The sequence below is a fragment of the Argiope bruennichi genome, chromosome 4 (assembly GCF_947563725.1).
Source record: "Argiope bruennichi chromosome 4, qqArgBrue1.1, whole genome shotgun sequence".
NCBI classification, from domain to species: Eukaryota; Metazoa; Arthropoda; class Arachnida; order Araneae; family Araneidae; genus Argiope; species Argiope bruennichi.
The window spans coordinates 41,371,886-41,395,682 of NC_079154.1; positions in this window are offsets into that span (position 1 = coordinate 41,371,886).

Below are 23,797 nucleotides of genomic sequence, written 5' to 3' on the forward strand. Positions count from 1 at the left end.
GAACTCTATTGTTTTCATAACCGAAATTCATTTTTCATTAGTTAGGATTTTGGTCTAATTAATATTCTTCCAGTTGAAATTTATTGAAAATAAGATTCGTTTTATAAATATTAGTTGTGTTTTGTTGAATCATTAAATATTTCATACATTTTAAATGTTTAAGGAATGAAAACCTTTATTTATTCATTTCAAATGCCATTATTTTAGATAAAGATACATTAGATAAAAAATAAACAATCGATTTTTTGTTGTTTATTTTCATTTACTGCAATTTTTTTTATTTAAGTATAAAGATCTAATTATGGAAACAAATTATTATCAATTATGATAAGAATTATCGTTTATCAGTTCTGAAAAAGAGATCATGTAAAGAATATTAATACAAATATATTAAGGAGATTTAATTGCGTTGAAATTGGTTTATGGATAATTTTAGTTAGAAAACCAATATTGTTATTTTATCTTGGAAACTCTCATCTTTTACAGTAACAGAAATTTGATCTTTAGTAAGTTGTGCATGTCACTATCATGAAAAACAAACTCAATTACTTATTTTGAAAAATACATTTTTGTATTCATTTGAAAACATTATTTTTGAATTATAGGCTGAGTAGGTGTGAGTACTGAAATAAGTATGAAATAATTTAATATCTAATTTTGAATTTAACAAGATTTTAAATTTCAAAACTTGTCTATTTTGAGCTTTATTTACAAATTTTTCAGAAAAATTGATTTTTTTTTCAATAGATTTGTGCTAAGACTACGCTTCAAACCAAAAAATAAGTACAAAACTTCTTTTTAAAAATTAGAATTTGTACAACATACTTGGAAAGGTGATCATATAAAACATTATAAATGCATTATACATATAGTGATCGAATTTTATGAAGACAATAACGTGTCTTAAATATCTTAGGCATTCAAAACACAAGTTCTGTTTTTTAGCGAAAAAAACTTAGAACAATGCAGCTGAAAATTCTTCATGTGAATTAGGAGAATTTGGAGTAAAAAAAAAAATACATGATTCAAAAGTTATCACCTGAAAGTATCCAAACTTTATTAAATGTTTCCAATTCTATCTAAGGAAGGAATTAGAGATAACAGTTATCTATTTCTCTAAGTCTATTATCTTTCTACCGTTTTCTATTTATCTACTTTGTTGAAGGCACTTGAACAGTATCTCTGACGGACCAGCGATCGATCTTGCTATCGAAATCTGCTAATCGATTAAATAAAGTTAGCTGAACAAGAAGAAAAATCCCAGCTTTTCCTGTGGATTTCTAGGGGGAAAAATGCACTTCTATGATCAATGAGCGTAATCCCACGAATTATGGCACAGAATGGACCTTAGGGATTTCTCAGATTAATCCGTCGTAGTTAATCAGTTACCCATTAGTGGAGAGAAGGTTTTGTGAGAACAGGAGAGGATTAAGATTCCAGCGCAATGCTTTTCTATTTCGAAATATTTGCTTTTTTGGAGTAATATCATTAAGAAGAGTAAAACTGTATGTGTAAATTCATCACATATGACTAATTTTATTTTATTTTTATGTGTTTGGAGTGACAGAGAGAAAAATTATTACATGTTTCCCACATATATATTGTTTTTGGTTTCAAACATTCTTAACCTATAATTAGAGACTTGAATTTAATCACTTGACCAGAGATATGGAGTCAAAATGACTCCATTGTTATTTTTCTTTTTTTGTTCTTTGTAAACAGCATTAAAATTTATTTTGGAAACACAAAATATTCTGGAAATCATGTAGTTACCAAAATTATTTAAAAAAATATTAATATTAAAAGTGTTAAATGCTGGAAAGATGTTTTAAGAAAAATCTAAACAGTGTTTTAATGAGTATTTACTTTACTTTGAGAGAACGGAATTGTTCTATTGTTAATAACTGTTAAAATTCAACAAACAAAAATGAAGAATACATTATTTGAAAATATGATTTTAAGAACATTTCTTTATTTTATTTATTTATTTTTGCACTATTCACATTAAAAGTAGTTTCAGAGACATGGACCCAATGACTCCACAAATAACAACAAAACATTTCAAAAAGAATAACTCGGTTACACGCACGTATTTATAATTAGACTTTTGCCAACATACTACTGAAAGAACAACTTGACTGAGGGGATGATCATATTCAAGAATAAAATACCAATTCATAATCAGAGCTATTGAACAAAGAGGAGTTATTTTGACTCCCATCTCCAGTTACGGATTAATTTTATAGAGTATGTTAATCATAGTAATTAATCTATATATTTAAAACTATGTCTTAATTCAACAAATAATTAGGGTCGTAGTGTTTCGGTTACATGGATGACTTCTTTATTTCTAGCAACTTAGGAAGTACAAACATTGCTATATTGAGCTTCCATTAGAATAATGATATATCTCTCACTATTATAATACCAAAAATTCTTCAAAAGCATCAAAAACATTATGCTTAAGTTTGAGAACACCCACGTTTATATTCAATTTCCTCTAATGCATTTCATATAAACTATCGCGGAATATCCGCAAAAATACTTTCAGTTCAATATGGCATAAGCATTAAACAATTGATAATAACTCTGCATTTTCACAAAATTCTTTTTAAAAAATCTTGTTTTTTTAAATTCTTTGATTGCATAAATAAACTGAATTTGAAGTTAAAATAAGAGGCACTAAATTTCAGTCATATAATATATGATAGATATGAGAATGAATATTTAGGTATTTATATCTCCGTTAATATGGGGATTATTAAGGAAAATCCCAGTATTATAATTGTTTGAAACATAATTAAATAGCTTTTTTGTTCAATCATTCATTTTAAAAGCAAATTGCTATGTATTTATTTCCATTGATTTATCTGTATTTATTATTTAATGTCATTATATTATTTCACACTGCACATATAGATGTGAAATACATGAAAAAATATTGAGAGTTATGAAATTTTAAATGAAAAAAAAACATAAATATTTAAAGAATATTTCTTGACGATTAATCTTATAGTTAATCACAATTAACGTTTCCATGTACAGGGAATATTACTTTTACTTCAGTGTAGAAAAATATTCTTTTTTACAGAAATTAACGTGTTGAATATTGATTATCTTAGCCATGTATAAAAAAGATTTTGTATAGAATTGTCATTATTTTTCAATAAAAGTCGCAGCATCAGTGTATATTAAAATTCCTTCACCATCGAGAAAGCATCTGCTCATCCACAATATATTCTCAGCCTTTCACAAATTCACTACATACCTTTAAATGTATATTCCGTTTACATCTTCTTCCGACAAAAACTTACTGAATCTTCTTCAACTTCTGATCTTCATCCCACTGTTAATGCTGATTCTATTAACACCTTCAATCACAAAAAGTGCATTATTGTCCTCCAATGTGTTTGGAGGAATCGGAGTTATTTGTTCTGGTGCCTATTTCATGAAAAGAAACATTGCCATTTACAAATATTTACCACGTATGTCCCGACAAGTTGAAAATGATTTGCTTGCTCGACAACTTTTTACCACTTATCTCCCGAAATGCAGAGACTTCTACCGCTTCAAATAGTATCGTTAAACTGGAGTTCCACAATCATTTGAAAAATGATTTTTAATGATTATATGAAAAATATTCTTCGATTTTTGGACATAAAATATAGATCATGCAATATATCCATACTTCTTTAGAAATAATAATAATGTTTAATTTCAATTAAATCTCTTATGTATAGTTTAAAGCTCATAAATCAATTTCCATAGTAATTGATTTATGAGTTTCTTATGTGTTAAATGTTTTTGTGTGTGTGTGTGTGTGTGAGTTTTAAATGTATGTTAATGTAACAATGAATTTTTAAATGTCACCTTAGGATAGGCATTAAAAAAGTTCTTTAAATATTCTCACAATTTACCAGTTTATTATGTATATGATAATCCTAACGAGATTGAATATACATTATAATGTCTTAATTGTCCTGAGGCTAAAAATGCTCACTGGATATAAACAAAATTTCCGATACAATCATGATAATCCATTTCAAAATATAATCTTGTCTTTGACGGTGTTAGTTCTGGATTTTTAATTCCATACATATGAACTGAGCAAATAATAAATGGAATCAAGAAAACGAAAGAAAATATCATAATCAAATATTTGCACAGCACAACAGTTTGTGCTACTGCAATTATTTTTGAATACTCGAAATTCAAAAAAAAAAAAAAAAAAAAAGTGTGCAATTACTATATTTATATAATATAAATTTTTTTTTCTACTTTATTTAACCCAAAAAAATTTGGGGTTTTGATATTGGAAATGATCAATTTTGACCTTTATATCTTCTTTAATTTTTAACTATATAGTATTTTGAGTACATTACACATTTCAAAACTCAAAAATTTATTCTTGACATTTTGGTTACTTTACAATCAAATGATTCTGCATACAGAAAGCCTACATATATACATACACATTTACATTTCTATTACTATTATTGGACAAGTTTATTTCATACATCTAATGCCTTATTTTATAAGATAGAAAAGAAGAAAAATGGATTTCATGTACCCATATTTCATAGTTTTACAGTTAATATATAGATAAACAAAAAAAAATGAAATACAATGCATATTTGTATAATCACCACTTTAACAACTTATGATATAATGAATAATAAAAGTATTAAATGTTCACTAAATAGCCATGATCGGTGCTATGTCATACCCATTATATACATAGTTTTACTGTTCGCAAAGACCACTATAAAACACTCATTAAAGTTAAACTGAAATTGCACATTTTACTTCATCAATGGAATGCCGGACATCAGACAAGAGTAGACCAGAATAACGCTGAAGTGCATTAATCTTCCCTGTGCCACTCCAATCCATCAATTCTATACAGAATTTTCTAGCTACTTCCTTTTCTCTATACTTCACCCTCTTTTAACTCTCAAAGTAAATACTTGGGACGATCCTCACAAATGAGATGCCGATATCCGAGGCAATGAAATTGCAGAGGAAGTTTATAATATGGATTATTTCCCATGAGCCACTCTGATATCCTTGAGAGGTATCGTCACAAAGCACTTCAAGACGTCTGGTGTTTCTGCAGTAATAATTAAGTATATGCATTTCCTAATAACTGAACGTCTGAAGTGGTGCGAAAATTAAATATAACCCATTGCAATCTCTTTTAGTATTTGATATAAATTATTATATAAATATTTTGTAGTTTCGGAAGAAGAAAATTTAAGTCACTTGATATTTTTGAGATGGAAATCATTGTCTGTATTATAAATATTTTCATGCAAATGAGTTCTTTTACATAAACTTAATGCACTATTTCCCATGAGCCACTCTGATATCCTTGAAAGCTATCGTCACACAGCATTTCAAGACGTCTGGTGTTTCTGTAGTAATAACTAAGAATATGCATTTCCTAATAACTGAACGTCTGAAGTAGTGAGGAAATAAAATATAATCCATTGCAATCTTTCTTAGAATTTGATATAAAATATTATATAAATATTTTGTAGTTCTAAAAGAAGAAAATTTAAGTCACTTGATATTTTTGCGATTGATATCATTGCTTGTATTGTAAATATTTTCATGCACATGAGTTCTTATACATAAACTTAATGCATATTTATTTCCAAATTCGTACAGGAAGAATCATGCATTGTAATTCATGCTCTAGATTATATTGAGGTCAATGTTTAACTATAAATAGAAAAAACAGTGAATATGTCTGAGAATTAATACTTAATATTTTTATATCAAAAAGGTATGTTTTAAAATAATTTCATTCAGTCTCACATTTTTTTATTTTTATAATAATGTATCAATTAGAGAGCCCTGAAAGATAAAATTGAAAATAAGGATTTTTGATGTTATCTTCGAGATATGAGAATTATAGATTTAAAGTATACTTTCGTATTTCCCGTGTTTCTATGCTAACTTCCTCTCAAAATTTTGTTATAAATGTTTTTTTGTGTTTTGTAATATAAAAAAAATATTTAATTGAATTTTATGATTATTTAAATCAATTGATTCTAAAATAAAATTAAAAAAAACTTTTTTATAATGCAGTATAGTAAACTTTTCAAGAAAAATTATACTCTATAGATTTTTTTAAACAATAACGTATATATATATATATATACAATTTGAAAATTTGCAAAACAGAATATATATATATATATATATATATATATATATATATATATATATATATATATATATATATATATATATATATATATATATATATATATATATATATATATATATATTTAATGTTGAGACGGATATTTTCAGATTTAAGTGTTTTTCAAAATCCTTCTTCAAGGGTAGAATGAAATGTCTTTAAAACTTTAAATTTCAATTATATAATATATAGTTTGCTATTTAACGAGAAAGTTAATTGAACAGATAATTTAGGATACCGACCAAAGTTTAATGAACTAGGAAATAATTGTTTCTGACACCGTATTACGCAGTAACCAGATATCAATTGGAAACTCCCAACACTAGTTTTTTTTTTTTTTTACCTGGGGCACTGACTCTAAGTACCTTCGTAGGGTGTTACATATTTAGGAAAATATAAAGATATTTAAAAAAAAAAAAAAAAGAAAAGAAACTTCCGTATTTTTCTAAAACTTTTGTCAATTATAATACAAAATTTAAAGTTGAATAGTAGAAAATTAACAGATTATAAATAAAACTATTATTTAAGTATATTTTAAAATAAGAATCAAATTCAATGAGTACACGATGAAATGAAAATATTTTATTAAATTAATTTAATTTTGTAATTTATTTTTCATTCGTTATTTTTAACCATTAAGGGGAATTATTTTCTTGAATAAAACACATTTCTAGTACTGCAAATGACTGCTATTTCATACATGTGTCTGTTTACTGTATCTTTCAAACATAGTCAGAAATTTTATTTTGCATTAAAATCTTCAATTTATGTGAAAAGCGCCAAATTTCTAACTGTCGGTGAGTTTTGTAACTATTTTTTTTCGTGGATTCCTTTTTCTTATGTCGTCATTATTCCCAAACCCAAATTTTGAGGCTTTCCAGTCAATAGTTTCAGCTACAGAGCCCTCTGAACAGTGTCAATTTAAAAAAAAATACCCTATATATTAATAAAAAAATAAATTTTAAATAATTATATTTAATTATATTTCATATAATTTTTAACAGAATAAGAATATCATTTTTATAAAATTAAATAAATCAAGATAAGTATTTTACTTCTTGATAACATAGAAGTGTAGAGAAATTAGTTTATCAATATCATTCACATTTTAAGCGTTCCAAGATATTTATAGTGCTAATATCTTTTCCAAGAAAAAGCTAATAAAAATACAAAGCAACTGTGACTTATCTTCTGTAGAGAATTATACTTTTATGAAATGTACATATGGCCCCAAACATTTATTAAGTACATGCAGCCTTTTTTTAAGGGTCCAATTCTATAAATCTCTTTGAAACAAATAATTTAGTGTAAGTAATTATATATCCATAAATAGATTTTAATTTTCTTTTCGGTAATTACTTTGATTGACGTTGTGTCAACAAAGATCTCTTTTACAGTGAAATGCATTTTGTTTCCAAAAAGGGATAAAAAGGGGGTAAATAAATTATTTATTAATTATTGAATTCATACGGAAAACAGTAGTTCAATACTCTTTCATCATATTTCACTAATTTAAGGAATTAGGTAAAAATTGCGTAGATTTCATACGTGAACCTATATTAGTTTATCTGATATTCATTACAAATAATGTTTATAGAGAAATTAAAGGGATATAGACTATGAATAGAATTGTTTACAATTATTTATCTTCTCGGCGATATTAAAAATAGAGATTTATGAATCTCTCTATCGAGAAATCTTACTTTCTCACTATACTTGAAATTTCTTGGTCTCTAGAATGAAATACAAAAAATACATCATTAATTCTGATTGAAATATAATTCTAAAATTTAAAAGAAATAAGAGATGCGAATTTGTACATTTATAAAAGGAAAAGACTATTCCCTTCTAATATCATACATCAAGTATAATGAAAAAAAATAATTAAATGAAGAATTACTTTTCAAACAATTTTGGAAATCCAAATAATTCTTTAATATATACACTAAATGGTAACCATGCAATCTTATAATAAAATTTTGAATTCTACCTAAACATGCCACATGTTTATTATATGATTAAGCAAAAACATTTTACAGATATTCTGAAAACAGAATCAAGTAAAGTATTAGGAAATAAATATTTTATTCTCACAAAAAAGAATTTTAAATCAATTGGCTTCAATAAGATGATTTTTCATTTTATTGCAAATCTGATAAAATAAGGAATTATCTTATTAATAATCTAGAAAATTTGTGAACTGTTAAAATTTTATTAAAATAATTTTTTTCTAAATATTTTCCTTATAAGCTCTATGCAAAGACATAAGGAAGCCAAAAATAAATTCGAAATAATTTCTAACTTATAAAATATTCAAAACTCATTAGTTCTGAAATGCGTTTCGAAAGATATAAAAATTTCTAGCCACATAAATTATTTATTGCATTTCCACTCCCAGATGAATCGCAACAAAATCTTATTAGGAAAGCGTCTAACATTAAAACAGATCTTGGCGCTTTGTTACCAACTTTGCACTGGAAAGGCATTATTGATTGATGATTATTTGCTGTATTTCTTATTTGTTTTCGTTTCCTAGAATATTTGTGGATAACTAAGAATTTAAAGAAATGCATCATACATTCGGAATTCTCATTTTCATAATATCATTTTATTCGTCATATTTTCAAATTATTTGGGATTTTGGTTCTGGAATAAGTTTAAGAGACATTTTTTATACTACATGACACCAAAATATTTGTCAATAAATCAAATGTTTAATTATCTCCTTCTTCAATGATTGCCTGTTGAATTTTTATGTTATTAGAATTTTATTTAGATAAAACAAAGATGTCAACATATACTAAAAAATGAGGAAGCAAACAAAAGGGAAATAAGACACTGAATAAAAGTTTTGATTGTATAAATTAGTGGCTGACATCCTTGCAAAATTATAACGAAGATTCTAGATATTTTTTGCATTAAGTGTTTGTATATCTACATTAATTCAATAGATAATTGTCTTTTATAATATGAAAATCTAAATATTCATTATATAGTTTATAGTATTTACAAATTTTTTTTGCATCAAAATATCCATTTTATGTAGGCCCAACAATTTGTAAAATGGGAAAGGGTAGCTGTAAAAATAGGAAATTTGTTGTTGTTGTTGCTAATCTCCATGGTCTGAATTAGTCAGACCAAATCCAAAATTCCGTTGACAAGAAGAAAGTCAAAAACAAGGAAGGGAGAAGAATAAATTTCTCCCCCAAAAAATTCTAAACAGTCTAGAATGTGTTCAGAAGAGGCCTGATGTTGGCGGCATTTCGAGCAAAGAGGGTAAGATTTTTCACCCTGAGAAAAGGAAAGATATTTAAGGTAGCCACTGGCAAGGCGCGACAGGCAAGTGCTGGTTTTTCTATCACAAAGAAGAATTACGGACTGGCCCGGCATATTGGCCCTATACCAATCAAGAGTACGGGGTACCGACCAATTCTTCTTGTTTAGGGATTTCGCCTGAGTAAAGAATTCTAAGTTGTGAGCTCAGCAGAAGATGAAGTCGCTCGGCTGCTTCCTGTCTTTACAAGCATGTTTGCTATTTCGTTACCAAGTAGATCCACATGAGATGAGATCCACTGGAAATGAATATCATGTTGGAGTTAAATCAGCTTCAACTTTTGAAGGATTGACAAAACTTGCTTTATCTCGAGCATAAGTAGAATTGTTAAGGTGTTCCATTGAGCTGCGGCTTTCAGTAAGAATCCAAAGGTTCTTATGATTATTTTCGTGTAAAATAATCTTAAGTCCCTCATCAATTGCTAGTAGTTCGCTTCTAAAAACGGAACAGAAGGAAATTTGGGAATACAACCATTAGTGCTTTAGTTCTTTGAAAAAGTTGTCTACCTTTTCGTTGCCATGGAACCTGTAATGTACTTATGAATGCATATTTGGAAAGATTTTGAAGTTTCAATTACATCAAATTTTCCTGCATTCGATGAGCTCATTATCTTTTCGGATTTTTTCTATAACTTTGAATAAATAATAACAATAAATTTGAAGCATAACAAATATTTTTATCACTTTACGGTTCAGAAAATAAGTTTCGCACTGATATAATTATTTCTTTTGTGTTATATATATATATATATATATATATATATATGTGTGTGTGTGTGTGTGTGTGTGTGTGTGTGTGTGTGTGTGTGTGTGTGTGTGTGTGTGTGTGTGTGTGTGTGTGTGTGTGTGTGTGTGTGTGTGTGTGTGTGTGTGTGTGTGTGTATCGTTTTGTTTTCCTTTCCACTCATAAGAAATGAGACCGTATATTGCATATATTTTTATGCGCCCTTCTAGTATAATTAAGAATAATGCATAAACAAATCGAAAAGGAGAAGCAAGTTTTAGGTTCAGATATCCTTTATTTTCACTTATTTATTTTACTACTTTAAGACATTTTGCGTTTTTTTTTTTCTTTTCTTTTTCCTGAATTTTTAGAGATGTTTACTTATTTTTTAACAAAATGATGGGAAATTAGTTTCCTTAAAAATAAACAATATTATTTTTTGCTATATAAAATAAATCATTCAACAATTCATACAAATTCAAAGAAAAGTAGCTAAATTTATTCTTCAAAATTGCAATAAATGAAAGTTAATATCTTAATTCAAAAATAATTCTATTGTTCTATAATACTTATATCTATCTGTTCTATATCTTAAAAGTGATTATAGAATCTAAATTTTTAATTTGCAGGAAATCCACCGTATAATGCATATACTTTTACACAGAATAATTTTTTTTAAAAAATTGTTAGACATATTTTTTCTTGTTTCAGAATGTTTAAAGATACGGATACGGAATTTGTAACACTAACCATATCCTTCCTGAGTATGAATTCTAGAAAAGGCTGAAAAAATTATTAGAACTTAATCTAAACTTCCGTCTCAATATTTTCATCAAGTTACCATCCACACATGTTTTTCTATTTTTATGATTCACAATTTTGATGTATCGAAATTAATATATGGCTTCATTCACTCTATTTTTGAATTCGCCTTTTTCGCGTTTCTTCAATTTTTATTTTGTCTTATCTTACTTATTTATTGCTTGATTATATTCAGGCATTTTATCGTATTACTTTATTTTATTATCTTATTCCTTTTCTTCCTAAATTTAAACTTAATTCTTCGTTTATTATAATGTTATGCTTGTACTATTAGGTTATGTGGTCTATATGAATATAATAATTTATATTTTAGAAAATATATTTTTTGTAGATGTATTAGCATGATCGATTACAGGTTGTTAAAATTAAACTCATTAGAAATTCAAGCACTCATTGAAAATATAAGAGGATTATGCCTTTTTTAAATATAAAGAATATATTACAAAATCTTCTCTAATTATTCTAACCAATGTAATAAATTCTTTTTCGGAAAATATAATAATAAAATGAAATGTTGATCATAAAGAAATGTTCATTTAGAATAATTCTGATTACAAAAACAAATTGCATTATTTGAGCTATAGTTTAAATTCATTATTCTGATAGAATAATATGAATTACTGATTCCTGAATTTGAAAGTTGAACAGAAAATTCCTTTTTTTTTAATCTATATAACGATTTGGCGTAACTAAATACAATTCTTTTCGTTTCACAGTCGATTGTTTCGAAATGTCAGTATCGTCAATATTTTGTAGAAAGAAAAGAAATACCAATCGACCTCCTTCTATTTGGAGCTACATGACAAATATCTTGTTTTCTAAAACAAATGATACTCATCAATAACATGTTTAAAGATGAGGGCAGGAAGTAGTTTAACAGGGTATTTTTAACTCGAACGAAGAAAATTTATTTCAAACACTTATGATTAAGAAGATATCTATTTGATATACAACGTGTCCCTACTGAAATGAACTCAAATTCAAAGCTGCATGCTGCTCAACTATTGTTCAGAAATTTATGAAATTATGTGTTTCGGCTCATTATTTAGATTTCACCAACCTTTTATTTTATAGGTTTCTCTAAAATAATAATTAATACTCATTAATTACACCATTTATAAAGTGAGTTGTAAGTTTTAATTAAAGCATTTATGCACTCTCCTGGTAACACCTTCGACAGCACCTGCCACTCAAGCTCCAAGCTCCTAACTGAAACTTACAAAAATCATTCACTTTGACAATTAATACGATAAATGCTATTTAATAATTGCTCAAAAACCTGTTCGATAGCTAATTCTTGAGCAAAAGATTAAATTCGCTGACATTTTGTTGCCAGTGTACTTGCTATTGCTGATATGCATGTCTTTACGCTTACCAGATGGAACATTGTTAGTCAAAGTTTTTTATCAAAATGTCAAATATACAATAATTTGCTCTATAAACATTGAAAAGGATACAAAGATAAACTGACTTACAAATATTCGATTAATGGAAACGTATTTGAAAAACGGACTCTTTTAATTTTCATTTTGTAAGAGGAAGAAAACATTTTTCTGCTGAACATATAGGCTAGTACCAGTGTCCGTCCTACGGCAAAAAAATGGTTTTACTTCATTCAACCGTCCAAAAGATTTTGTGGAGTATTCTTCGGTATTATCCATGTAAGCTTCAACTTGTCCAAAAACTCTTCTGTATGAATTCGAAACACGGCAATGTTTCTCACTTCAATTTCTTGCGTGCTTTGAATTCGATTCACAATATCCTCAGAATATCCTCTGATACACTTTCACTTGAATGATTCGGTGATTATTCACAGCTAAATAATTGAAAAAAAGAAATTCGTATTCAATATTATGGGTTCCCTTAAAGTCACAAAAAGTAACAGTGTAGTAAGAGTTCACGATATAATTCATTCTCTATCATTTTATTCAAGGAATTAAATGCTAGAGGTAAAGTCATATCACTGTCTCTACGACCCGCCTGAAGGCACAAGAATAAAGAATACTGAATGACCGGACCACCGCAACAGCAACATTGGCACACTGTGGTTGACTCCTAAGGGCCATCACGGCCACGATACAACCCTTCCCGAAGGAAGTACGTCCCGTCATAGATTGAAGGAGCGTTACCCCTCACCTTTCATGTACCCTCCAGGGTGGCGAGATCCAACCAACATACCGGAAGCATTTCAACCTCATTTCGAGGTGACCCCGGGGGTTTTGCTAGAGGTAAAGGTAACATAATCATTAAATCGGGCAACGACCTCGAGCTACTACCTCGGCAATTACCACGTTGTCGAGAATAAAATTGTTTTCGAGTCAGCCAGTGTCTTTCGCACACAATATCTGTGCAAGAGTTCCTTCATACTTTAGTCTTTGTGTTAAGATCATCCTCAAAAATCAGTTCACACAAAAATGTGTCAACAACTGCCAATTCCATGATTAGTTACCTTACTTATTCCCAAATTCCATTTGATCTCACTATTAATTTTGGGAGCATTTGAAACATCCAATAAGTTGTGATAATCCATGAAATATCTCTCACCAGACAGTTTTTTCCGACATGATCAAAACACTCATTCTGTCAAATGTGAACCATGATATGGTACGATTCCAGATGGTAGATGATGCTCTCATATAGAACATATTTCGTTGTAATAAAATTTATAACCTGTCGAAGAAACAGAATAAGTAAGAATTGGGGGACGACATTAGAAAAATGAATATATTTTTTCTTAATTATCTCTTAAACTGTCGAATATGGGATTTTCCCTTTCTAAATATTGAATTTGAAAATTTTTGTCTTTCCTCTGCTGCATGGGCTTTATTATTGAATAAAAAATCCATGTCATCATATTTTATCTGACTATCTTTCAATTCTGATAAGGTGCTTATCTTCAGCGATATGACTTCCCGACGAAATCAGTTGATACGAACAACTTCAGCAGTATCACAAACATCTAGATGTTGAAATTTTATTTATATTTATAAATATTGTACTTTGAAAAGTGAAACATGATTTAAGAGCTCAATTGTGCATTAAACATCTATGTATTCATCGAAATTAACTTGTGAATGATTCAGTGGTCATAATGCATATTAAAAGAATTTATTTTCATATCATTTCTAACCCTTAAGTGGAGAAGTGCCGTCTGTCAGACCGCTAAAGATGGACTTTTGGTTACCCCTATTCTATTTTTAGATCAATCTCATGGATTGACCCTGAAGCTTCCTGTTTTGGGACCTTCTCTACATGTGCACTCTTTCATCTGGTTCCAGAGGATGCTTTTTTTTTAACTATTTCAGCTACTTATTAGAATGACGTCTGTGAGACCGCACCTCCCTTTTAGTATTCCGGTTTTATACAAGACTTAGCAGATGGTACTCAAAACATCATCTTACCTATTGATCCTCGTTATAAAGCAGAGTTAAAAGGAATTTTAAATGAAGCAGAAAGGGATTTTAATGATGAGGAAAATTGCACAAAAAATGTTGTCGATGAAAGCTCTCATTCGGCTGATTCTGATGTGTATGTTCAATTATAATTAATTTTTCTAGTGATTATGTACTTTGAAAAATTTATAAAATATATTAATATACCAAGAGAAATGTCTACAGAATTTATAGGCTGATTTTCATTCTTAACCTGTATGCTTAAACTACCCGCGAAAACTGATGATGCTAATAAAAAAAGAGTTAATTTTACCCATTGTCATTTTTTTTCATATAATTGTTGAATTTTTTCTTATATTGTTTTCTATATACCTTTGTATACTGTAACAATAAATATGATTTTAAAAATAATATGTTTTTTCAAGAATATTGTTTGTTGTAACATGTAATTTGAGACTAAAATGTATGTTCCAACGCAATAACTTTTTCAATTAGATTATATTTTGAAACATTTCTAAAACATATTTATAAATCAAGAAAAACATTTGCAGAATAAATTGCGAGATTTTCATACTAATACTTTTATTAGAAAATTTAATTTGAGTGTAAAGAAAATGCGGTCTCCTAGAGCACACCTCCCCAGTTAAGTCCTAAATTTTTACCTCCCCAGTTAAGGGTTAAATCAAGATAATTCTTTTAATTTTGTAAATCAATTCCTTTATTTTTAATTACTAAGAACTCCTTGAATCAAAAATATTATTATAACATACGGTATAATTTATTAGAGTTATGAGAAATTGGCATGTTCTGTTTCAATAATTCAAGAAGAGAAATGTCACAAATTTTTTTTAGATGGTGTCGAACTTCGGTTAAGCAATGGAGTTCCCTATATACAATTCATTATAATGTCTTCAAGAGTGTTGTACAGATTCCTTCATCACAATTTTAATCGAATTTAGTTTCAGTCTCAAATATTAAATGGGAAATAAAAAACTATATCAAAGGGTTAAATCGAAATATTTAAAAATAGTTTTTTTAGTGGTGATTATCAAACAATTTATAAGTCTCGCATAGGAATATGAAGTCAGTTTTCGTACTCAATTTTATTATATAAATTATTAAAAATATGAGCGAAAAAGATTTAAAAATTGGAATTATATATATATATATATATACTACTACTACTACTATTTGAAATTTAGCTGAGAGATAGATTATAGTCTGGAATAGGACATAGACTACTATTTATTCCGTTTAATTGAGTGGTTAATTGTTTATTAATTAAAAACTAACTTTCCCGCCGAAAATCGCCAAATGAGTAAAACTTCAGGCGCTTTTTCCCCCCACGTCAATGAGATTAGGCTTAACATGATTTTGACTATTATTTCAAACGATTCTGTTTATTTTCGTAGCGTTCGATACATTTAAAACTAAACATTGTTAATTAATCGAACTTTCGGATTCATTCTGAAGTACTTTTGAATTAAAATGAAACAGAATAAAGGAAATTAAAAATTTATAATCTATATTGCGTTATCCCAATTGGCGTAGAAAATTCATAATCAGTGTTGCTCCAATTGGCGTTGAAAATTCAAGCATGCGCAGGTGTAACAAAATATAAAGCCATTGATGCTATAAATTCCAATCTGTTTCCAAGCGTTCGAAGTCTCGGGTTATATATATATATATATATATATATATATATATATATATATATATATATATATATATATATATATATATATATATATATATATATATATATATATATATATATATATATATATATATATATATATATAATTGAAATTTATTGTTATTTTTCATAAAAATTCTTATTTTTTATATATATAATGTGGTTTCTATTCAGGTTGTACTTTAATAAAACATTTCCTTTTTCTATTACTTTACAGAATGTAATAAACTATGTTAAAAAACAGGAACAAAGTTAAATTTGAAGTTATATTATACATTGCACATATTAAATTATAGTATTTGACAGTTAGTCGTTTATGTGATACTGATATGCTTTTCAAATACGTTAGTTGATATCTTCAATTTAATGATTACGAATTTAAAAAAATCAGCCTCAGTTTATCGTAAATTCGGTAATGAAAGCGACTGTATTGTTCACCGGAAAGATTAGCATTGTTTACTTTTAATTAAAACTTTTATGTATAACTTGTCTCGTTCATAATTTTCCGAATAAATCATTTTTAAGAATAAAATTATAACTGGTATGAAAGTTAAACTATTAGAATTGTCTTAGATTGATTTTGATTATTTTTATATGAATCTTTCATGTATTTGAATAATTGTATCATAAAAACTTAAGTGTCTAGAAAATCTATCAAAAGATGCAATTTTTCTCTCTCTCTCTCTTTTTTTTTTCTTTTTACTTTCAAGTTTCTCATTTTAATGGAATGTTAATTTGAAATCAGGGAAGTGCTAACATGATTTTTTTTTATTCAGAAAATTAGAATCATAAAAGATTTTTTTTCAGAAACTGTAATCTGTAATGATGAAGAAAGCTATACTTTCTACTTGACCATGAACACACCTATGATTAGTAGCAAATTATATAATCTTCTTCAGTTTGAAAATATTTTTAAGAATAAATTTTCGTCAAGACAACTTAATGGCAAATTATTATTTCGTACAAATGAATCTCTTTAGGACTAGCAAATTGACAAAGTGAGCTTTTCCAAAAGAGAAAAATTAAGCACTTGTCAGGATGAGCTAAAAAGCGCGTTAGAGGTTTGACAGAAGGGGTTGTCAATTAACATCGTAATGGGAAACATAGAAACTTTGCTTTCTCCTTAAAAGGTATTCGCGATTGTTTACGAAAAAATTTTTATTTTTTTGTTGGGGAAGCTAGAGAGTTTTAACTGAATTTCTTTCAATTATTTTTTCTTCATTATCAGCACAAAACACTTAGTTTTCTACATGCTTCTTGTTAAATTGATACATAAATTAATCCTCATAGACTTCTAAATAAATGTATTATACATTAGCACACATTAATAAAGAAATCTTCACCTAATATTAAGAATACTTTATACAGGTTAAAAGTTAAATAGCTGTCGAAAATAATTGTTGAATATTACAATATATTTATAATTTTATTATAGATGATGCATTTAATAACCTATTAAATGAAATCAAAATATTAAATTTATTTCTTTCCAACAAGCAAAAATCAGTGACATTTCAACTTATGTTAAAGTATGAAAAGAAACGTAGACATCTTGAGATCTATCTTTAAGAATCAAATGTCTCTTAAAATGTATCCTTTTAAAATAATAAATGTACAATAATATAGTAATTAACGTCTCCTAAAATAATAAATATCCAATTAAATATGCTGTTTTATAAAGACTAATTAAATTTATTTATTGTCAATCGAAATGAATATTTTGTTATCATAGATACCCGAATAAAATAAACTGATTTTGATTAACATACATTAATCATATTCTAAATAGTTATTTAAATTTGTAATCTTGACATCTACTCAATCCTATTGACTTGTACTTTACAAATGAGACAATTAGAGCCAAAAAAATTCTGAATCTGATTCACCTTGAATAATATTACTTCCTCTATATTTCGTCAACGAAAATATAATCTAAAAGAATTTGAAATCCTCATTGTGACGAATCTCTGTTTTCAAGACCTGTTTAGGTCCGTAAAACATATTTTTTGTATTAACTTAAAAGTGCTTTCATGTAGAATGTTGAAATTTTGTATAAGAACGTTCGACAACATTTGTATACTTATATCAAATTCCAAATTACTTCCATTATTATGTAAGTTTGTCTATATGCGTGATCGAGTACAAATAAGATAACTAACTAGATAACTACAAATCAAAAATACATATTAAGTAGATAAAATGTGTTAAGTAAATAAAATATATATTCGTATAAATATTTGAACTAAACCTGCCAAATGGTAGACAGCCTATCAGTTTGTACTTTCGCATAAATACTAACGCAATATCACATAAACTCAATGACATAAATCAATTAAATTCTGGATGTAGTTTTATGACGACAACTGTATGGGCCCATTAACATTCGTCCAAAATACATTTTTTCACTACGGATTCAACAAAAATGTTAGATTTACATAAGATCTTTATTTCGCAAGGTTTTCATTAATTTAATACTCATTCTCAAATCTGCATTCGTTCTCTGACTCGGATTCAATGTGAATTCTAGATGTTGATTGATAAAGGAAACACTAAATAAATATATTTTTATTTATTCCATTTTACAGAGATAATAAGGATGGGATGAAAATATTCAGATACTAGAAACTTACGCTTAGTCATTTGTATAACCATTCATATAAAAGTATAAGTATCGGTTCGAATAAAAATGTTTCATATACCTTATACGAACGCCAGTGGATGTATGTGGATGTTAGATTAATGCTCCGTTCCTTCCATCCTAAAATACTCGTGTAATTTAATTCGAAAATAAGCCTTTTCCCCTCAATTTCATGACGGAACATACCGTAACAGGAACGACTAAACCGGAATAATGCCGAAGCGAATAAAGCTTTACAGTGCCCACTCCAATCCATCAAATCTGTATCAAAATTTCCAGCAGCTTCATTTTCTGGCTATCACCCTCTTTTACCTTTTAAAGTACCTACTTGGGGGATTCTTGTCAGTTGAGACGCTGATCTATTCACTCACGAAAACTACAGATGAGTGCTGAAAATATCCCGAGTATTTCCCGTGAGATATATCTTAGGATTTGTCGTAAAACACATCCAGACGGTTGGAATGTCTAGTACAGAAATTAGGAATTTGCAACTCATTATATCTACTAATGAAGGTTTGAAATTATTCAAGATTTCAAATTCACTTAATAAGAGTTATCATCGTTAAATTTTCGTTAAAATTTCGCTTTCATGCTAAATATATTTTTTTACTAATGAACTCTGTAGTTTCTAAAACGGAAAATTACTATTTTATTCGTTATGTTTTTTTTTCTCTAAGTATTATTCTTAGCGTTATGTTTTTATTAAAAATGAAAATCATTTTCGAAAATTTTGATCGGATTTTATTGAATCATTGAAAATTTCCTATATTTTAAAACTTTAAAAAAAATCACTTTTTCAAATTTTATTAATTTCGATTAATTTTATAGTAAACAGAAATAATCAAATGACTTATTGACTTTTTTTTGTTTATTTATGAAGAAAATTACAATAGGAAAAATTTGTAAGTCTAATGGTAACTAAGAAAAAAATTATGTGGACTATCTGTATAAAAAAGTATAGGTTTCTTGTTTAAAAAGAATTATGTTTCAATATAATATTTTTGAAATACAATTATATTGTGAAGATTGCAATATCGTGTAATTTGTTTATGATTAATTTTAGTTGGATAAAAGAATTGTGCTTTTATCTTGGGCACTCTTTTCTCTTAAAACACCAGTAATTTTATTTTTAGTCACTTCTGGCAAACAAATTATCAGCTAAGATCATTGCATTTTTAAGCAATAATAAGGAGTGCTCTTTTAATCAAAATTCGAATGTGTTATTCGATACGACTGAAATGCATGAATTTTATTGAATTGTTCTGCTACAAATTATTCAACTGCAATTAAAAAAAAAGTATATACAATGGAAAAACAATCGAAGTGAAAACCCTACTTCTCTGCTATATCCAAAGAAGAATATTTTTAATATCAATTTTAACGCTGACAGAAGCATGCTGTTCACCATAACATTGTTTCAGATTGAATCCAAATTAAAATTATATGTTAAATATATTAATATTATATATTAAAACTAAAGAAAAAAAATCATCTTCTTTAGAAAAAAGTTAATTTGATATCATTAAAAAATAAATTTTATTAAATTTTTTGGCAATTCAAAAGCTATTTTTGGGAAATGATAGTTTTGGAAGATATGAGCATCAGTTTTCATTAGCAAGTCATATAAATCATCCATCTTACGGCGGTTATGACTATTTTCGAGCTCGATTAAACTTTGACGCTTGTTTCTAACATCTTGATTTCTTTAATATATACTATCCTTTGACAGAGCGAAGTTTCTAGAAAAATAATAAATCCACATCCACGGAATTCTATATTAGTTTACAACTTCATAAATTAAGTCACTGAAGTGTTGAATCAATTACAGCTTCGACACGAAGCAGTATGAAAGATTTGTGTGATGATTTATTTACTTTCAACTTTTTACATGTAACTATAAGTAATAAGAGAAATTTCTATGACTTAGCCTTTTATTTATAAGATCTTCACATGATCATGAATATATATATATTCATGATTACATAAGTATAAGTATAATTTCTACATTAATTTCAGAATATTTTTTTCGTTCTATAAAACTAAAATGAATAACAGATCAAAAGCGCAAAAAGTGCAATGATAAAATATTATATTTAATTTTGAGTAGTAGGTGTCAGAATTTCAAAACTTAATTTTACATTTTTTTTTTTAAAAAATTGGGCAATGTATTTTGAAAAAAAAATATGGCACAGTACATTAGATTAAAAGTAAAATTATGCTTCCGAATACAAAATGTGCAAAAGTTCATATTAAAATCGAAATTTTTAAACACTGTAATTGAAATATTTTTAAATTAAAGTAATATGATGCAATAAATATATAGCTTGCATTTATTAAATTATGTCTCACAGAATTCTCAGGTATTCAAAGCACATATTGCGTTTTTAGACGAAAAAGTATTTGACCTGCAAAGCGAAAGGCATTACAAACTGGATTCTGCCAATGAAGAAATTTTGATGATAAACAAATACAAGATTCGCTAAGCATCATATGAAAAAATAAAAACTTTATTAAATAGGCAATGCCTCCATTACTTTCTAAAGAAGTAATTCGACATAGCAGTAATATCTATTCCACTAATTCGGTTTTAATTGTCTTGTTGAAGGGAAATCAGTAATATTATTGATGGACGTGATATCCAAGTTGTTATCAAAATCAGTTCATTGATTAAATAAAGATGGCTAAAACAAATATTAGAAAAAAACGGATTTTAAGTTAATTTGTCATAAAGAAATGCCCCTCCCCCTACCTATGATCAGTGAACTTAATCCCACGAATTATAGTATGGAATAGACCGCAGGAATTTCTCGCGTTTATCTGTAGTAGATTATCAGTTACCCCGCTATGGTAGTTGCGAGAACATGAGAGGATTAAAATTCTTATGGAATGTTTTTCTGTTCGGAAATATTTTCTTTCGAAATACTTATTAAAAATATGAATATTAGACTATTAGCAAAGGATGAGCAATATCTCACTCTCACCGTTATTTACTAATTATTTGTAATTGGGAAGTAAGAAATACAAAGGTATCGATGCATTATTTTCCGAAATATTATAGATATTTAAATATAAATAATATTACTCATATGCTAATATCTAGACTCTTTTCACATGTCATGAAATACCTTAATTAGTAATAAATGCCTTAATTTAATTTTGATTTTTTTCTTTTCTATTGTATTATATCTTTTCTATTGTATTATATCTTTTCTCTTATATTGTTTTTAATCTTAAATGTGGTGTATTTTTAATGATATGTGCATTATTTGAAATTCTACTTTCAGATATGCAATTCTGACTTCCAATTATCTCTGCAATTACATTTGTAGTTGGGTAAATGTTTGTTTGCGTTTTGAAATTTTGCTTTCATTTTATATTTATTTTATCTGCATCATCAATTCTTATTTATTTCGTTAATTTCATCCACTTCTTTTATTTAAATTTTTATTGCATTTTTATTTTTCTAAGGAAAGTTTTTTACACAAGATTTCATTTATCTTATGATTAATTTCCATATTATTTGATTTTTTTAATTATAAAAAATTATATACAATTATAAACGAATATAATTTTTCATAGGAAAGGGAAAAGAATAGTGGATGATTTTTATAGCAACTTAAAGTTGTTACAATATACCATAATTACCCGAGTTTCTCTGTGTATCTTTAATATCAAGCAATAGATATGCGAATGGTGCGAAGATAAGGAATTTATAATCATTATTAAAGCTTTCAGATACTATTTGATTGAAACAGATTATGTTTTTGGAGACATTTGCTATGTAGTGATTATTCAACAACTTTTTATACATGAAAATTAAAATTAAACCACTTCCAGAAGTACTATCGAATATTTTGTTCATTATTTGATGGAAAACCTATTGCATTAACTTATGATGATTAATATAGTGTTTAGTTTCTATAAATCTAATATATAAAAATCTCGTGTCACGATGTTTGTGTTCGTACTCCTCCGGCTCGACCCATTTTTATGAAGTTTTTTATGTGTATTTGATAGGTATCAGAATAGGTTGTAAAGTATATTTCATAACGCTAGGTAATTAGGATGTCCCTATCCCGTCATTCCACGTTCAATGTACGCCTATGAGATCAACGTTTGCTTGAAATCATCGCCATTGTGGCGTAATGTTGAAAAATTCCAGCCAAAAATAAACATGTGTGTCCAAATGCTACAAGATCCATCTGCCGACACATTCTCGGACCAATTGTTAGATATCGGCGATGACAAAGTTGCTGTCTATGAAAATACTGGATGCATAAAATTGCCCACTAATTTCTGCACTATCGTTGATTCGCATAATGCTCTCATTGACCGCATATTTCCCGATGTACGCACACAATACATAAATCATGCATGGCTGGCAGAAAGAGAAATTTCAAAAAGCAAAAAATGTGGACGTCGACGATTTAAACTTCAAGATACAGCAATCATTACCAGGCGACTTGGTATCATAAAAATCGATCGATACAGTTTGCGATGCTAACGAAACTGTAAACTATCCAACAGAGTGTTTGAACTCATTGAATTTGCCAGGCATGTATGTCATCACAACTTCTACGACTGAAAGTTGTCCGGTTATTTTACTTCGGAATTTGAACCCACCTCGGCTGTGCAATGGCTCGCGATTGGTCATTAAATTATTGATAAAAAACGTTATCGAAGTCACCATTTTGAATGAAAAATTTCGTGCTTAAAATGTTTTGCTGCCACGAATTCCAATGATTCTCACAGACGTGCCAATTGAATTCAAAAGCGTTCAATTTCCTATTAGATTGGCATTCGCAATGACAATCAATAAGTCGCAAGGCCAAACGATGTCTGTTTGCGGTTTAGATTTGGGCACATCATGTTTTTCACACGAACAATTATACGTTTCATATTCTCGCGTGGGCAAACCAGCGAGCTTATTTGTGTTGGCTAAAGACGGACTGACAAAAATATCGTACACTCAATTGCTCTT